Source organism: Peromyscus leucopus, chromosome 8a, assembly GCF_004664715.2.
Source record: "Peromyscus leucopus breed LL Stock chromosome 8a, UCI_PerLeu_2.1, whole genome shotgun sequence".
In the NCBI taxonomy this organism is placed as follows: domain Eukaryota; kingdom Metazoa; phylum Chordata; class Mammalia; order Rodentia; family Cricetidae; genus Peromyscus; species Peromyscus leucopus.
This window is the reverse complement of record NC_051085.1, coordinates 12,320,582-12,340,499: the sequence shown is the minus strand read 5'-3', so window position 1 is coordinate 12,340,499 and position 19,918 is coordinate 12,320,582. Positions and strand designations below refer to the sequence as shown.

The window sequence follows — 19,918 nt, the reverse complement described above, 5'->3', positions numbered from 1 at the left end:
ACATTCTTCCCCTTGGCCAAACCACAGAAATTCTGCATAGAGACACTGTCAAGTGCCTGGACCCTTCTCTAAGCAAAGCTAGAGCTGCTAGCATTTTGCTTGACCAATTCTTCCACTGGTCAGCAGTATATAAGACCAGCTTCACTCATTCAGTAAATGATCATGGGGCAGTCTCTTCTTTGTAATAAGTGTCTCCTTGAATGATGCCAGCTTTGCAGCCTCACTATGTGACCATCTTACTAACTGCTGAATTACGTTGAATGTGGGAGAATTTTTAAAGGTTAGTAATCAGCCAGTAACTCTGTTATTAAATGTTGACAAGAGGGACAAGACTGTTTTTAGACAGCTGTTATTGTGATGGGCTTGTGTGTGTTTCTGTTCCTCTTTCTGCTCTGACATCGTTATTAGTTCATACTGGGAATTTGCAATCTGACTGCCAGGGTTCTGATGTAGTAGTTGACAAGTCAGTCTTCCTGGGAAAACTACTCAGACTGCAAAGGAGAGTCCAGATCAAACTGTGGTATGTACATGCAGCATGACTATGGGTACATGTATAAAACAGAGCTGAAACCAGAACTACAGATTCACACACTCTTAGGTGTGGAAGATTTTGTAAATTTTTATCCCAGTTTGAAGCTTTAGGTCCTTAACCCAACTCAGTGGAACAAAAATCTTTAAGGTTCAAACTTGAGCATTGGTGCACTGGGTATTTTTCAAGCCCAGGTATATTCAAACATGCAAAGTATACATTTCTCTAACTAAACCTCACCACTTTCATAATGTTTTTAAAGTGTTGTCTAGCAAACACTAGGAAAAAGATGGTTTGTCTCAGGTCATTAGACAGTCTGGATTGCAGAGAGCCCCCCAATGCATTAGTCCAGAGAACATTTCATGAATAATACAGTAATCATATTTTGCTTCATTCTTGATTTATCTAAACATTTCCTTGATAATAATTAATATAACCATGCATCTTAGTTTTAAAGTATTCTGTCAACTAAATATTCAGTAATATAAACTGAAAGGTGAGTTCTTTGTTTCCTTATCCTCAGCCCTCATAAAAAGTCTTTAATTGTTACCAGAATTTTTAAAACATATTTATAACTTCAGCTTTAGAAACCGGTAGATATTTAAATAACTATCATATGTAAATCCATTTGTGGGGCTGGAGAGATGTCTCAGTAGTTAGGAGCATGTACTTCTCTTGCAGAAAACTGGAGTTCGGTTCCCAAGCCTATGTTAGGTGGTTCTCTCTCTCTCTCTCTCTCTCTCTCTCTCTCTCTCTCTCTCTCTCTCTCTCTCTCTCTCTCCTCTCTCTCTCTCTCTCTCTCTCTTCTCTCTCTCTCTCTTCTCTCTCTCTCTCTCTCTCTCTCTCTGTGTGTGTGTGTGTGTGTGTGTGTGGTCACTGGGTAAGGAAAGCACAGGACAAACTTAGGTACTATTCTTTTGGAGGCTATCTGCCTTTTCTTGACTCAGGGTGTCTTACTGGCCATCAGCAAGGCTGGCCAGCCAATGAACCTCAAATGTCTACCTATTTCAACCTCCCCAGTCCTGGAATTAAATGGGCATGCCAACACATTTTTTTGATGTGAGTTCTAGTGATCAAACTCAGGTCAACAACAAACACGGTTCTAACTGGGCTTTTTCCAGAGCTGGGCTTTGACTACAGCTCTATAAACTTATTTTCAAAGCCATCATAATAACGATGTATAATTCACTTTCTGAGAAAGCAGCACCAACAGCATGGGCCCTGAGCCAACAGCATCCATGATGGAGACCGTTAAACATTTGCCTGTTCTTTGGCATCCGTCTTCCCTGTGCGTGTATCTGCTAAGCCTATCAAAGTCTGAAATATTTCAATTCAGCATAAAATTGTAGTGCTGATTGTTACAAAGCATATGTTTTATCTTGTGGAGTGATGGAAAACGTATCTAAATGCATCATGCTCATGCTCAGAAGGAACACAAACCTCCTCTCTTGCCTGAGCCAGAAATAAATGAAAATGATAGCAGATAAAGGCTAGCAACATTTTTCTCTTTTGCACTCATGCAAAAATACCTTGTGTAGTGATCATCACCATGCGTTTATAAGCTTCTGTTCCCAGTCCAACATTCTATTGTTGTAAAAGGGATACAGATAGAGTCTCTGGACTCAAGAGACCCTTCCCTTCACATAAAAAGAGAAACACTCAACTGTGACTCATCAGGAGCAAAGGAACAAAGAGAAAAAACCTCCTTGGCATCTTGTTATTCTCTAAAACATGAATAGAGCTAAAAGCATTCACAATTCTTCAACTAGCTACATGTGTCCAATAAATACTTATGAGCCTCATTGGACAGTTGAACTGCATGTCGATATAAAGTGAATGCTACCTGCTGTGAGCTGTGTGTGGTTTGTACAAATTATCACTACAGTGTAAAGAATAGAGATGTCTCTGAGTGAGTGGTCTGTGCCTTTCTTTTCTTTCTTTCTTTCTTTTTTTTTTTTCTGAGACAGGGTTTCTCTGTGTGGTTTTGGTGTCTGTCCTGGATCTTGCTCTGTAGACCAGGCTGGCCTTGAACTCACAGAGATCCACCTGGCTCTGCCTCCCGAGTGCTGGGATTAAAGGCATGCACTACCACTGCCTGGCTACTGATCATGTTTTTAAACAAAGAGAAAAGAGCCAGAGTGGAGAGTGTCCACATGCTGGGTGGATCAGGCAGCCAGGGTCATCTAGAATGAACAGTATAACCAGTTTGTCCTTAAGGAACCTGCCATGGTCAAGGGTGCTGACTTTAATGTTAGTGTTCTGAGAGTCTGAAGGAGGTAATAGTTTGGTCACACTCACTAGGAACTGACCCTTGTGAACTGCAGTGTTAGTTCATGATTAGGAAGCACACTTGGTCAGGACAATTTCCCAAACACCAGCATCCTTCAGTTTTCTGCCTCCCCAGGGCCTCCTTGTGGCTTGGCAGTCACTAAGTAATACAAACTGTGGCAGGGGGAGGGACATAAATCATCCAGACAGAGAGAGATTTAAGGAGACATCTGCCCAGGTTCTAGGTGGGCATAGGATCCTGGTTAACCTCAGAGACACAGACTTTCTCTTCTTTTTGTAAATTCCCTGTGATTCTAACTGCATTTCTGTATGCTCTACATCAGAATGGCTTTTAAATAATTAACAGCTACTCTAGCCACCCCCCTTCCTGCTGTCAGAGAAATTGAGTTTCTTTAATCGTGGTCCACACTTGTATCCTTGTAATGACCTTATATTCAGATCTCTTTAGATATATATTGGGAGTGTCCAGACCCTTCAGTGGCCTACTGACAAAAAAAATCACAGAAAACTGATTATCTAGGGATAACCATGCATATATAATTTTCATTTATTTGTCTGTCATATTACAGTATTATATTTCGGCCTCCTTGAGAAGTTTTCAAACATAAGGAAAAAACATACTTTTTGTTAGTGGAACTTGTCAAAGAGTACTCAATATCTTTAAACTAGAAGTAGCCCAGATAGATAGGAACATGAGCCAGCAATCTCCTACTCTTAACAAAATAATCATTTTAAAAAGAAGCATAAAGGCTAGCACTATAACATATAGAATATGTTTCAAGTTTTGATGCAAAAAGACAAACTCAATTTTATCAGTAGATTTGGAAATTAATAAGAAAATTTTAAACCTTACCAGTAGAAAATTCTGTAGGTTGAAATCAGTTTGACCACACCAGAAAGTCAGAAAAACATGCACAAAGAGGTAAGAAGTGGAGTGTAAGACTTCACTCTTTCATCATTCAGTTAAGCTCATTATTTATGGGAATATATATTTACATAAATATGCGTATGTGCAAAGAAGAGCAAAGCTTAATGGTACAGAGTTTACCTACCCTTTGGAGTCTGAGCCACAGGAGAAATGAAAGCATGACTAACACTCTGATGGGATCTATTTTGTTAAAAAACACTTGAGTATTAAGTCATGATTCACTGACTTCCTGAAATATCTTTCTGTTCTCTGGAGGAAAGGTGTAAATAGGCTGCTCTCTGATTTTTTTTTTCCTTCAAGAACTCTTTGTAGTCATTCTCAAACTTCATTTCATGAAGAATGACTTCCTTCTCTACTCTCCCTTCCATCTTTCCTTCTCTGTGGCTTCCTAATAGATGGGATCCTCTGAACTATCTAGAAAGGATACAGAACTGAACAATAGTCTGTAGAAGACCAAAGGCAGTTACTTCTTAAATAATTACACCCCAGGAAAACTTCAACAATGCTTTTCAGGACTGGTGGCTGAAGAATTTTGTTCAAGTACATTTTCATTCTCTACTGTCCATTTCCTGGCTTCTTGATTTCTTAACCTTGGAATTTCTTATCCAGTCTGCCTGTCTCTTATTCAGAAAACATTGCCTAGCCATGGTGGATACAGTCAGGAGCCCTGAGGACACAAGTATGATACCATCCTCCTGCTGACATACATCCTCCCTTGTGTCCTATGTCACTGCTGTCGGCTTCCTCTGCAGGCTCTCATGCTAGACTGCTTAGGAAATAGTTCCTTCACTGAGAGTGAGTTCAGTGTATCGTGTCATAGAATCACAGAATAGACCCACCTTTAAATCACTGAAATTTCTTTGGCTCCTTTCAGATGAATATTCAATATCCAGCAATTCATGTGTAGCCAAGGTAACTACTTTCCAAATGAATCAAAAAGCTTAATTTTTTAATGATCAAAAATAGGGAATTTTGCCTCTGGTTTTAAATACAAATCATGCCATATTTGAAAGCACGAGAGTTTGATCATTTAACTCAAAGTTTGTTGGAAGGCTGTTCACATGCACAGAGATTCTCCATGACTAATCTGTAGAACTTACATAGCATTGGGATATTTCCATATGTTGGGTTCCTAGAGAAGCCCCATAAAAGACCACCATCCACGTATGCAATCAACAAGAGTGTTTTTATTCCAGCATGCTGAGCCTGCCATTCCACAAAAAGACAAGATGGCGAAAAGCCAAAGAGGGATGTGTGGGCTCCTTTTAAGCACAGCCAAGGGGGGCGGGGGGGTCCTAGGGGAGTTAGGTCACTTTAGATATGATTGGATTAAGCAAGTAGCAATCATATTAGTACATTCTAATTGGCCAGCACTAGTCAGGGGTTGGTCAGGGTACAGTTTTGCCATTTGGAGGCAGGCCTGGACAAGTCCCAGGCTTTGTCCATTTTTGGTTATCATCTTGAGCTGTTTATGGCTCAGGCAAGCAGGCCTCCTTGTCCTTGCTGTCAGGAGTGTTGGAAATTGATTGTCCTTTGTTTGTGACTCTTCCTCAGAAACTGCTTGCTCAGTTCCAAAAAGCATGGACCAAAACCTAGTTCTTAACTGACTTATTAGGGCAGGCTGTCATGATATTTGCCTGGCCCTCTCAGCAAAGAATCAGACATACCTCTATTTTTCTTGATTTTTGACAAAATAATGCTTTCCCTTGCTTATTTCTAATAATGTAGAGAAGTAATAACCTAGCCATTTATAAGAGAAGAGAAACCAGCTTTTTAAAAAGGAACTACAGTGCATTATCAACATTAACAAATCAAATACCTCTTAACTCTGCTGCTTGTATGGCATCTGCTGTCAGTTACCAACAAATATACCAGATATATACTTACCTTCAACCGGCTTATATGTAATGAAGAAATGAAAGCATGAAGCAAAACTTGATAATACGGTTTATGAGTTACTTACATTTATGGAGTGGTAGGTATCTATTAAGCACTTTGTTCAAAGTTGTACAACTAAAATGAAGTAAACAGAAAGGGTCCTTAATTTCTGGAAATAATGCTGTGATGTGGTTTGTTTCCTTTTCAATGTTTGAGATAGATAGGATCTCACTATGCAACCCAGGCTTGTCTCAAACTCACAATGTTCTTGACATTGTCTCCAAAGTGCTGGGATTACATGTGCACACCACTGTACCCAGAAAGAGGCTGGATATTAACACAAGGTTTAGAGGATATGAAAGTACATAAAATATTTATTCATATCCCAAAAATATTTGTAATTCATTGAAAGTTTCTATGCAATGTTTTAGTATGATCAGTTGTAAAAATTAAAGATAACACTAGATGCTAAGAGAAGAAAATAATGCAGGGGAAAATATAATATGGAAAGAGAAAGAAGCAAAAAGCCATATTAAATACTGAACAATTGGCATGGTTTTGGTGAAGTGATGCTGAAGAAAGAATAGATAGAGAGAGAAGGGGGAAAATAGAGACCCACATTATCCAGGAGCCCAAAGCAATGGAGTTTGCCTCCAGTCCATGCTGGGGAGGCTATAAAAGGAGTGTGAATTTGAAACCAATCCGGTATAATGAGACTTATTAATTATGAAAGTTTGGTCTTAGCTTAAGCTTGTTCCTAACTAGGTCTTATAACATAAATTAACCAACATGCTGCCATGTGGCTTGTGGCTTTTACCTCTCCTTCTGTATATCCTGCTTCCTCTGCATTTGCTGTCAACACCCCATTTCTTCGTCCCCGGGCCATCTTTGTCTAGAAGTCCCACCTATACCTCCTGCCTAGCTATTGGCCAGTTAGCTCGTTATTAAACCAATCACAATGATATAGCTTTACACAGTGTAATCAAATATCTTGCAACATTTCCTCCTTTTTTTCCTAAATAAAAGAGTTTTAACTCTAACATAGTAAAACTATATACAATAAGAACAATCACCAAGTAAAAATTACATTTACAATATCCAGTCTATTTGTATTTGGCACATTTAGAGAAATTACTCTATTATCTATCTCATCTTGATGAATTCAAAGTTTTATACATAAACCATTTTTATCATAACTTATATTACCAACCCAAAACTATCTTTTTAGACCTCAAAACATTTTTTTACATAAACAATTTAAGATTTTCTGTCTCTCAACCTTATATACTTTATACCTCTTTTGTGAGTTTCTTTTCTGAATTTAGTAACAAGGAAAAGTGTAACTATAACTATCTCATCTTCAACTCCATCAGAGACCTGAGAAGGAGATAATATTACTTGAGAAATCAGGAAGTGTAGATATATACTATAGTGTATATATATACTATAGAAATGACAGAAACATCTGGCTTCCTGGCCAGTCACTGAAGGTTCCTCTGCAATGTTGGGACATCCATCTTCGGCCTACAGGCCTAGAATATCTGACAGATTTTCTGTAAGGCAGGAATCTGGAAGGACTGTCCTGGTAGAGACCCTGAGTTCAGTTCCTAGCACCCATGTCAGGCAGTAGCAACCACCTGTAACTCTAGCTCTAGGGGATCTAATTGCTCCTCAGTTCAGGCCGCAGCACTCACGTGGCATATACTCACACAGAAACACCACATAAATAAACAAAAACAAACCTATAAAAAAATAAAGGTCTGCAGTTATTTAGAAAACTAAAATTAAAATATAGAGTTATTAGGAGATGGAATTATAGACAGTGAGAGTCTCTGTTGGTGTCCACAGTGGCCAATATAATGTAGTTTTTCAAAAAATATGAGACTCTGGAAATGTTTTCTGGGGGAAGAGGGCTGGATTATAAGAAAAAGTAAACATGAATAAGAAGTGAAATAAAGAATAAGGTACATAAATGCTAAATAGATACATAGGTTGAAAGGTTTTTTTTTTTTTTTTAAATAAAAAGAAACAGAAACAGCAATGTGAACTGAAGCAACCAAGAAATAGCTCTCAGCTCCCAGATAACTGGAAAGCCCATGCTGTTCCTGCAAACATCTATCCAGGAAAGAAGCAACATGTGTATCACCCAGCCCCCTTCCCATTTCTCAATGCTGGTACCTTAGAGGTTACCCCATTTCTGGCTGGTTCCCTTCTCATAATTCCAAGATGGCATCATGTCTATGCATTCAGTTGTAGCAGAAAACAGGTTCCATGTTTACATGTAAATGTTCAGTAAAACACAAGTGATTCATTTTCCTGGACAACAAAAGCCCAGACTAGAGATCTACTGATCCATCTCATTGTCTTTGGAGAGTGGGGCACACTAATTATCTTGAGTTAATTATGTTATACCTCCAGAATAAGGACCAATCCTCCTACCAAACCAACTAGAATACTGAGAAGGGGTTAGGACATCTAGAAGAACTCAGACTTATTTCTATGCCCTGGAGAGAACTCCTGTGTTATGAACAGAAGGGTGCCATAAAATCAATGTCTTAAAGTGTTAAATCTTAAGACAATTCTAGGACATGTTGCAGTGATTAATAACAGGGAGAAATGTGTTGAAGAGTCTTTGGATATCATCAAGGAAAGAGATGGTGAGTTCTTTTCATGCCCGAGGAAGAAATGTAGATGAAAGGAAGGCAGTAGTAAAGGGACAGATAGAAAAGTATTTCAGTGAAAGAATCCACAGGACTGTCAAGATCATAAGAAAGGACTCTGAGGTGAAAGTTGAAATCCTTTCACTAAAGATCTGAATAATGTAATAATCTGGGCACAGAGACAACAATGAGCCCCTATCTTTCAACTTCTTCAATGATGGACCCTATTCTTCCAAACCTAACCTGCATCTCGGCTTTCCACTCCTTTTTGTTATAAAATCTATCATTCCCTGTGTCCCATCAGTCCACATGTCCATAACCCACTTAGGAGTTGAAAAGAAGGCAAATACTTACCACCATCCTTGACTGTACAGAATGGCAACTTCCCTTAATTAAAGACTACACACTAAAGAGTGGAGAGAGACATCACTACAGTCACTGTAGAACACACGCTTAGCAGTTTGGAGAGGATATTGTCCACCAGAAAGCCTTCTCCTTACAAGGAGTAGAAATTCCAGTGTATTTTTTTTTTAATTTTTATTAGTTTTATTAGTATTTTGCTGAAGTGTATGTTTGTGTACCACATGCATGCAGTGCCTGAGGAGGTCTGAAGAGGGCATCAGATCCCCTGGAACTGGAGTTACCAGTAGTTGTGTGCCATCATGTGGATGCTGGGAACTCAACCTGGGTCCACTAGAAGAGCAACCAATGGTCTTCACCTCTGAGTCATCTCTGCAGCCCCAAACCTGGTGGTATTAACCAGCAACTTTCAAACATTAGTAGGATTGGCTCTGATGCTCATCCATAGGTGTCTATACCTATGCTTCTCTGAAGTCTTATTGAGTTTTATATTATAGTAACAGGATGGCTACCTACCTCCAAGTATTCTCGCCCTATTCAGCAAATGTGTAAAAGTGAAAAGCATTGTGAATCTTTGTATTAATCAATAAAAGTTCTCCTAGTATTTTTATTCAGTGTATTTCCCATTGCTAGTGGTCTATGACATGGTCACATGATCTCCCTTATTTCTATTGGTGAGCACAGGAAGTAGGAAGGTAGCTGAGTGGCACTGGGGCCTCTTCCATGAGAGCTCTTGTCATGCAAGGTCCTCCATGCTTGCTTTATAGTGTGTACTTGTCACTTTGCTTATGATATTACACTTACCTGTACTTTTTCCTTCCTTTCCCCCTTCAGAAAAACACTTGCATGGCTTATTATCAATTTTTAAAGTGTTTTATTCTCCCTTTTCTGTTAATATTTATTAACCTCTGCTCAAGTCACTCAGCAAAGACACTAGAACTTTGGTTTTCCTGAGTAGGAAAACATCAACTACCACACATATGAACTAGATAGGATTTTTATCCTTGTGTATGCCTAATTATCTTTGCAAGCATTGCCCATGTGAGAGAAAACAGCAAAATTGCGAGAAGATTCCATGGGGACTTAGTAAAAATACCCCATCTTTATGTTTTACAGGGTATTATAGACTTTTGTGTGAAGATGTATTTCCAAGGGACCTCATCAACCTTACCTTGGCTTAGAAATTCGGTATGAATTCAGCACCACATATCAAAAATAAAGTGAGCAACTATCCTACTTAATTCATTGTTTGAAAAAATCGTCAGTTACCACCATAGGAACCCCAGCCGACTGCTCTGTAGTTGGAGTCATCCTGTGATGCTGATTCACAATGTCATGAAATTTTAAATGACAACACTGAGCTAAATCGGGGAGCAACAAGCCTCAGCCAAATTTAAATTTAGAAACGCTGTTAGTTTACCGAGAGTAACCTTGTCCATGTCAGATCCTGGTGATTGGAGATTACATGTGACCAGGTGTCCATCTTTCTGCTCTGTTTAGAGATAACCAAGCCCCACTGGCTTAAGATTGGCATTTCTGCTGCCCACCTCAGGAGTCTCAAAGGCCAGCTGACACCCTTGGAAAGGAGACAACCCACTTGCCATATTCTTGGAAGTCTCTCCTCCATACATATAGAACTTTCTGGATGAGCATGAAGATGTGAAGGTAAGTGAAACTTGAGTAACTGTTAATTACATCAAAAGTTAATTGTATGTTATTGGAAAGCAGACAAACTAAAAGCAATTAAATTTTAAGACAAACAAGCACTTTTGTGCATCCCCCAGCAAAACTAGGAAGTAAATGGAGTGGGTCTTACATTGCTGTAAGCCAGACAGGGCAAGGAGGTAAGGGTGCAGAGAGGAAGTCAGGATCATCTGACCTCTCTCCTCACGAAAACTCCTCAAACAGCTGTCCTAAGACTCAATGTGTACAAGAGTCACAGAGAGTGGTCTTCAAAGTACTGTCCCCTGCACATATTCCAAAGGCTTAGATTCCAAGGGCTGGGATACATTTCGCCCTTGGTGGCGCTCCTGATGCACATGCTCTGGGGCCTTTAAGAAACTCTGAAACTGGAATTGAAAGTCATTTACGTTTCATTTATAAAGTTAATGTTATACTTCAGCTTTTATGTAGTTTCCTTTAGTTGTAAGACTAAGTCAAGAGTGACTTCAGCACAGAAGTGATAGATTAGCATTTCCTTTTCATCTCCCCAATTTGAATTATTAATTCTCATTAATATTCCTTTTTAATTTCAGTATGATGAGCTAATTTGCATCTCCCTTTCACAAGGAGAGCACCCCCTTACTCTCCCTAGCTGCTACTCTGTCTGGTGTGATGCTGTAATTTATTCAGACACTTAGGGGTACCGGCTCTAGTTACAGAATATCTAGAAGGAAAAATAGGGTAAGCCCTTCCAGGGTTGACTAGGCATTCTTGCATACTCAGGGCTCTATCTTTTTCACATTTGAAAACTCAGGCTTTGATTTCAAAGAAACAGATCTGTTCAATATATTGCTTACTGCTTTCATTCTTTTTCAGGCCGACCTTATAAACCATTTGATGACAGGTTATGTGTGTCTTTGGTGACTGCCACTTTATTGATTTCTGCTCCGACACCTCACTTACCAACTTTGTTTTTTTCTTTTTTTTATTATTTGTAGCTTTAAGTTTATAAAAGGCTTGCTTTTTATATTCCAGCTACAGAAGTGGCCCACAGGGACAAACTCAGATTTAAAGTTATGATGAGTCCCTGAAGGTTTAAAGGTCCTGTATTCATAGTGAAGTGTGTAATTTTGTAATCAAGGCCTTTGACTGGATTTCTGTGTGATTGCCATTCCCCCATCTCTATCAGTCTCTGTGCTCATTCACATTTGCTAGATTTTGGTCCATAAAACCTGAAAAGGAAAAGAAACTATCAAGAAGAAGTTCATCCCTGTAGATGTAACTGTCTTGTTAAATAAGAAACGCAGAGCCAAATACAGAGTTAAAAGCCAGGAGGTCAGAGCAATAGCTAAGAGCTGAGACTAAAAATCTCCTTACCCTTCCTGCTGCTGGTGTCCTTCCCTCTGCAAGAGACCTATTTCCTGTGTGTTTGTCCTTTTTATTGACTTTCTGTTCTGCCTTCTCATTGGTTGTAAACCCAACCACATGACTTCCTCGTCACTGCTTGTCTGTACAGACCCCCAGGTCTTCTATGGTTGGTTTTGAGATTAAAGGTGTGTGTCTCCATGCTGGCTGTATCCTTGAACACACAGAGATCCACTTAGCTCTGCCTCCCAAGAGCTGGGATTAAAGGCATGCACCACCACCACCCAGCTTCTGCTATGGCTTGCTATTAGCTCTGACCCCAAGGCAACTTTATTTATTAACATACAAATAAAATCACATTTCAGTACAAATAAAATATCACCATACATCCCTCTGGCTACACTCATTAACCATTCATATCACATGTAGAAAATGGAGGACATTTGGATGCAGAAGGTGAGGCAGTGATTTGTAAGGGATAAAATTAATTATTTGCAGAATTGTATTAACTAAAATAATAATTTCACATGCATTTGTGATTGGAATTGTTCTCAAGATTATGTATGAAGTGGGTGCTAAACATCATGAAAACCCTAACATTTATAAAAATATAAATTTAAAGTTGGACAAGGTTTGAAAATATTACATAATAGTGTGTCAGTACTAATTTTCTGTCATTTTTCAGATTCAAAAAACCCTACCGATCCTTCTATCATTTTTTCTTCACTTCTCCCTCTTCATTCCCCTTCCTCTTACCTTTTCCCTAGCAGAGGAGCAGGTGGAGGACAAACTGAGTCACATCCTCAGGTGAATTACCTTACTGTGGTAGGCATATTTATAAGACCGTGTTCTTAAATTACAGTCCCTAAAGAAAACTTTGCGCAGAGTCTCAGGTCCTTGTGTGAGGTGGTTCCAGTGCTTGGCAAAATAGGCAGGAAAAGTAAATGACAGAAACATTATGGGATGGTAATGGCATGAAATCTATGAGGAAGGAGGCATGGTTGGGTTCCTAGAGTTGGGTCCCCACCCACCCCCCACCCCTGGAGGAAGGAGACATGGCTGAGCTCCTACAGTTGGGTTCCCACCGGATCCCCCCCCCCCCCCGGGGCCGCAAATTCTTTTCTCTTCTAAACTTGGAATATAAAAGTCTAACAGCAAGAACAGTAAACAGCCACCTAGTCAGATGTGACTGACCAAGGAGAAACTCACCAAGTATTTAGCAATAATGTTGTTTGTGTAAGGATAGGAGTTAGAAACCCCTTTCTAGATGAAGGATGAAAAGTGAAAAGAGTATCTAAGTTTTATCATTGTGGTGGGATCTAAGAAAAAAAAAACAATAATTTCCCTTGGACAGAATAATCTTTCACCTTTACCATCCAGAAGTGAACGTCAAGGTTAGCTTTACTCAAACTTGATCAATCTGAAGGCATCACTGAGGGACCATCAGTGAGACCTAAACATGGGAGGAACTTTGGGGATGTTAATGTTATTACAAAAGTGTATAATAAAGAAACCCGTGAGGCATATAAAGATATTAAAATGCACTTATCGGTCTCAACATGTTGAGAAGTCATTAAAATGTATATAGAAAAATTGCTAAAATAAAAATATTCATAGTCAATGTAAGTAAACACAGGAAGTTATAAAAGCATATTTGACATGGTCCGATTGTTGTATTTTTTGGATAGAAATGCATCTGGAGATAGTTGGAAAGAATAAAAATATTACTTACTCCAAATAATATTGATAGCTATCCTCAACTGCCAGAATTATATCTAATGTTTTATTGCTTCTCCAGGCTTACAAAACCTCCTTCTAACCAAGGTATTATTATTAGCATGCATTATTTTCACAGAATAACTGGTGACATTCTGTACATGCATGTAGCACACTTCGATCCAACCCTCCTCTGACATGTTTCACTCTGTCTTAAATCACATCTCTGGAGTCCCCTTCCTCTTCCTAAATGGTCCCCCTTCTATTTTTCGGCCTTCACAAAGCCTAGATTTAATATATGAGAAAACATGCAACATTTGTCCTTCAGAATCTGTTTATTCTGCTTAGCATAATGATCTCTAGGAATATTAAAAGATATATCCTTGATATAAACCTTAAAGTATTTTAAAGGGATAGAAAATTATTTAGTTATTTGGAAAAAAGGATATTTTAGAAATGTGAGAGAGGAGCTGAAGAGATTGCTCAGTGATGAAGAGCACGGGCTGCTTTTTGTAAGGACCTGGGTTTGATTCCCAGCACATATGGCGGCTTACAACAGTCTCTTAACTCTAGTTCCAAACACACCGATGCCCTCTCCCAGCCTCTCGGTGCACTGCATGCATGTGGTGCACAGAGGCAGACCACCCCTACTAGCTAACAATTAAATTGAAGAAAGTTGATATGAGGAAATCCATGAGGGTTTTTTTTTTTTTTTTTTAAGTAGTCTCGGGTGAGGTCTTGTATCTTTCACTACATTTTCTTGAGTATGAGAATGATATTTAAATTGAAGTGATCTTTAGGTGTAATTCTTCATCTGTGGTATCTTACAAGAGAACAAAATTCCACTTGCTTCCCTCTTTATCAAACACTAGTAATTTCAAATTATGACAACCAATACCTTCGAAATGTTCTCTATTGCCTGAATGGGATGACTCCAGCATGCTTTCAGGAATTTGCTAACTGTGTTGATGCTTCCACTTGGAGGATAATTGTGTGTGTGTGTGTGTGTGTGTGTGTGTGTGTGTGTGTGTGTGCTGCACTGGTGTGATGTCTTTGTTCTTAAGTCTCTCACTGTATCACATGGCTAGCTTCACTGTTACCACTACCAGCTGCAGTTGGCCTAGGATTTTGTACATTCCATATGTATCCAAAGTAATTATCTACTTAATTTAATGACAATATTCGTTAATGGATTTTTGAGGCCAAATTAGTGTATTGAATAGAGGATCTGGTCTACATGTTCAGCATAAGCTAGTGACATTTCAAAATGATGGCAGAGTTTGACTCCCGCCCAACACTTACATCAGATGGTTCATAAGTACTTGTAACTCCAGTTCTAGGAGATCTGACACCTCTGTCCTCCCCGATCACCCACGTCTATGTGCACAGACATATATTTAGAAATAAAAAGTAAACGTCTTTTTAAAAAGAAACAGGAAAATAAAATGGCAGTGTATGTGTTTCACAACAAACCCGCTGGAAGTCATCATCTGGTTACCTGTATGTCATTCCATGGCTGGAATGTGGAAAGGAGCTATAGCTATCAGACTGTGTGAACCCTCCCATGTGTCAGGCATCTGCTGTGTCCTCTTAACTGGGGTGAAACACTTCTGATCATTGCATTTCCGGAGGGCAGAGGAAATGGAAAGAATCCTTTTGTGGAAGTCACTGGAGTCCAAAATTTGACAGTTTCCTAGTAGTGGCTTAATGATAAAAAAAAAAAAAAAAAAAAAAAAAAAAAAAAAGCAACTCTTTACCTCTCCCAGATTCTTCCCATTCAGTTTCTTCAGCCTAAAATGATGCCTTTGCCTTGGATATCCCAGCAGCGCTCTTCGTCCCTAAATGATAACTCTACATGATTCAGAAGAATGCTGTGGGGAGAGTGCAGGGATGGCAGGGATGGTGGGTGACCTGTATTAACTGGACAGAATGTTAAGCCCACGAGACTGGAGTTACGCTGCTCTTAAGAAGTTTTCTTCTGTGAATTATCACTTTTATCTCAGGGAAGGGAAATGTTTGAGGGGCTTTATCTGAAGGAGCTGTTAGAAGTTTGCAAGAGGATGAATTTTGGTAGAACTTAAAATAACAACAGTAGCAGCTGAGATATCCAACAAGGAAGAGGGTGCCGTGGGAATATTGCATTTCCCATGGTTGCAGGAATCCCTGGTTGGCCAACCAGTCAGTCAAGCCACTACTAAGGTTTGAAAGCAGGAAGTAAATAGTCTGTGTGTGCAGGCTCTCTGGCAACAATCCTATCAGGAGCCCCTTCTGAAAGAACCACTAAAAGGAATACTCCAAGCAACCAAGTAATGACTGTAGACAAAAACAGAAAAGGATCGATTGTAAGTACCAGATGTATTCAACTAGAGAACGAAATCCAAAATGCAAAGATTGGAACTGACTTGAACATAAAGTATAATGTCATTAAAGTCTAGAACTAAAATGATGAACAAAAAAATAGTATGTAATACAAAGTAATTGAATACATAACACTATGGCTGGTATCTCTCTTCTCAGTGCCTAGACGCCATTTAAATCTAACAAGTCAAATTAAAGGAGCGTAAGAAATACAGACCTGTTGAAGAGTATATGAAGACATATACTGAAAATGGTGATTCATACATATAACATCAGCACTTAGGAGGTGGAGACAGGAGACGCGATGTGTGAGGGTTCAAGGCCATCCTACCCTTCCTGATGTCCTGTCTCCAAAGAAATAAAGGAGAGATAGGAAGAGAACAAGAAGAAAGGAAGGGTTTTTGTTGAATATCATCTGGAAAGAATGGGAGAAAGTGAAAAATATACACTACTCTCCCCATCTACTCACAAGGGAACAACAAATACTCCAAAGTTATAGGAGATTGAGGTTAATATATGAACTTAAAAGCATGACACATTGCTAAATGATTTTTTTGAGACAGGGTTTCTCTGTGTAGCCCTGGCTGCCCTGAAACTCACTCTGTAGACCATGCTAGCCTTGAACTCATGAATTTACCTGCCTCTGCCTCTCAAGTGCCGGGGTGCTGGGATTAAAAACGTGCACCATCATACCTGGCATATAAATGACTTTCAAAGCTACACACATTGCACGAGACAAACAGACTTTTCTACATCTTGAAAAGAAATTACATTTATTTTATATATCAGCAAATGTAAAGAAATACACTTATTCTTTTTCTTTAAAACAAAGTATTTTGCAAACACACTTGTAGATATATTTATGCAAGGGCACGACATATAGCAAGTTGCTTTTAAAAGGGGAAAGTGGAAAGACAGGCAAAGATTGTGAAACCTAAACAATCAGGAGTTCAAAATCTTAGTATCAGAAAAAAACTGAACCGCAAGCACCCAAAGCGTTAACCAAGACAATGCAGAGGCTAAGGAACGCTGATGGGTGGAATCCAGAGCAGAAGTATATAATCATTAAAAAATAGAATTTTGTTAATGACCAAAAACATTTACCCAGCAAATGAGCTTAGCGTACAAGAAGTAGAAAGTTCAGTTGGTAAAATAAGTATAAAAAGTCCATCTTCTTCATTAAAGAATTTTAACTCAAATTTATATCAAAGAGAAAGGATTTCTCCCTTTAAAAATCTATTAAAATTACTTATTAAGCAAAAAGTGAACACTTACCTAACCATAATTTATTCTTCACTGTTGTGTAAAGGGGTCACAAACCTCTTCTCCTTTGTAAAGGAGAGATAGCACACTTCCATAAGGCTGGGAGCAAACTCATAAAATTTACCCGATTGGAAGGAAAGTGGAATGTTCAAATTCCCACCACCCCACACAGGCATTCTTACCAGCAGGACGCAATTTCAGACTTCTGCAGTCAAGAGGCTTCTGCTGAGCAAAAATTCTCATTCAATTTAGGAAAGCAAATGATAATAATTTTCCTATCCTCTGCACAGCAGGCTTCTTCCCTTCATTTGCGGACCCCTTAAAGAAACACCTGGGCAACAGCAGGTCCAGGTAGCACATCCTTCAAACAGAGTCCCATTAACTCATCTTACTTCTAATACAAAGCCGCTTAGCGTTGCCAGTAAGATGGAATCCAGTTAAACTGATGTTCGAATGGAGTACCTATTTGTAATAAATGCAATGTGGTTATGATAACGATCTTCACAGAGCATGGAAAATTACAAGGAAGCTGTCCTGAAGCAGTAAAAAAAAAAATGTGTGTTGGTGTGTGAAACTCCTGTAAAAATGAAAATACTCAAAACAGAAAACTTAACACGTTGCTCTTAGTGATGTATGACTTCAGGAAAAAAAAAAAAAAAAACATTTAATGAGGCTATTTTGTTTTGTAGTGACATTCTTTCTAGATTGCCTAGTCTTTCTAAATTACATGACTCTTCATGTGTTTAATTTTTCCAAATTCTTACTGATATGTGTGTGCATACATATGTGTGCTCATGCATGTGAAAACCTGCAGACAGCCTTGGGTGTCATCCTCAGAAATGTTACCGACCTGCTTTGAGACAGCTTGCTCATTGGTCTGGCACTCATAAGTTCTTAGATTGGCTGGCCAATGAGCCCTATGGGATACCTGCCTCCGCTCCTGGAGTCGAGGTTAGAGGCACATGTAGCACACCTGGCGTTTTTAAGAGGGAGCGTCAGACTGAACTCATGTCTCTGGGCTTGCAGGACAAGGCACTTTACCAACTGAGCCATCTCAGCTGGTTCCATTTCGTTTTCCAAAGACTAAATCTCAACTTTACAGAGCAAAAATCCCCTTACATTATTCAAGAAAGATCTGTCATCTGGTTATAGTAGACGTATCTGAGTATGACTTAAGGCATAAAGCTACGTACAGAGATCCTGGTCTTACCCTTAAGTAAATACTTGTATTTTAGCCCTGGGAGCCAAACCAGGATTTTTACATACCAGGCAAGCATTTGAACACTGAGTCACATCTTCACCCTAAGTGTGCAGATTCTGGACAGTGATATGAGGCTGGTAAAAAATCAGATGATAAGATCATGTCAGGGGCAACATCCTACAGCCACAGACTTTCTAGCATCATGATTCTGCTGAAGTAACTCAACTGGATCTTCCACTGCTTGCTCTGTTTTCACATATCGAACATGTTGGCACTGTGCCATGACAGCTGGACTTATTGATTTTAAAATTTTTTATTATATGTATATTTATTTATATTCTCTCCCTCATTCTCTCTCTGTCTCTCTGTCTCTCTCTGTCTCTGTCTGTCTGTCTGTCTCTCTGTCTGTCTCTCTCTCTCTCTCTCTGTGTGTGTGTGTGTGTGTGAGTGATAGAGATAGAGTGACAAAGAGAGAGAGAAAGAGACAGATGAGTATATGTGGAGACCAGAGGACAACTTTTGGGAGTCAGTTGTCTCCTTCATGTGGACCCTGTGACCAAACTCAAGTCACCAGGGGTGACAAACACCTTTATTCACTGAGCCATCTCACCAGCTTCGTTATTTAGCAGCCAAGCTCATTTCTTGTTTGTTTCAAGTCAGTGTCTCCGGAAGCCTTATTCAAATTTCCCTGCCTCTATTTCTTGAGTGTGGGAATTACAGGAGGCAATAAATATGTCCAGCGATCCTCATGAGCTTTCCAAACCATACTGATCTGATAGGCCTGTCTCTTCTTCTGTATGAGAATTACATATTGGTCATGCATTTTTTTGGTGATTTTAGCTGAGAATCCAGATCTATACCTGGATAAATGCTAATTAAATGAATATTTTATTTCTTCAGCAAATGGAGTAACAATAGTGAATAATTGGAGAGTGCCAGCCTAGTGGAGGATGCAAGAAGCATGATTGAAACAAGCTGACAAAAAACATCTCCTTCCTTGGGGTACTCTGTTGAGAATGACAGATACTGGAAAGCAATCACAAGAAAATAAACGACGTGTTATCGAGAGAGGTATCAGAGACAGAAAGCATAGACAAGAGACAAGATGAGTGAGGACCAAGATGACAAGAAGTGGGAGTGGGCTCAGGGCTGGTGCTGATGGTGCCAGCTCTCCTGGCAGATGCTTTCCCATGCCAGTCTGATTGTCCTGAAATCAAAGTGGATTCAGTTCAGAAGTCAGTCACTTGTTTCCCACATTTGTTGATCCTCATTGCATTAATTTTTAAACATGAGATTCTCACGTTGTAGTTCCCCTAAATTAGAGCAAACCCTTGCATGTATTAACTAGGAGTAGGCTCAGTCCCCTCTACTTAGTTTTATTACAATTTGTCAATGAACCAGTGTTATCTACATGATACTACAGATTTCTAGATGGTCAATGAATGAATACATTTAAATGCATTTATTCCTTCTTATACTTCATAATTCATGTATTAATTTTAAATGTTCATAGTATTGTTATAACTATAATCTGTGTCAGCCATATTAAGCAAATCTCCATTTAAAAATAGTCTAAGTGACAGGAACCAGTATGTTAAATTTTAGAGTAAACGAGTTTTGAAAGTTCCTGCTTAAGGAACCACTGGATGAAATTCTCAATCAGTTCTCAGAAAAAAAAAAGTGATGAGCAAGTCTAAATTTGAATACAT

General features: G+C 39.0%; 1 protein-coding gene across 2 annotated transcripts in view; it reads left to right on the top strand.

Annotated features, from left to right (window-relative positions):
* The first annotated feature begins 9,433 nt into the window (after nt 1-9,433).
* Nucleotides 9,434-19,918, top strand: part of Hs3st5 (heparan sulfate-glucosamine 3-sulfotransferase 5) — a 176,653-nt gene continuing 166,168 nt past the window's right edge. Inside the window, exon 1 of one of the 2 annotated variants that reach the window (XM_028855550.2) lies at nt 9,434-10,309. The gene's annotated coding sequence lies outside the window, so the exon portion shown is untranslated. The remainder of the gene's footprint in view (nt 10,310-19,918) is intronic. The other variant, XM_037200297.1, reaches the window with a different exon arrangement.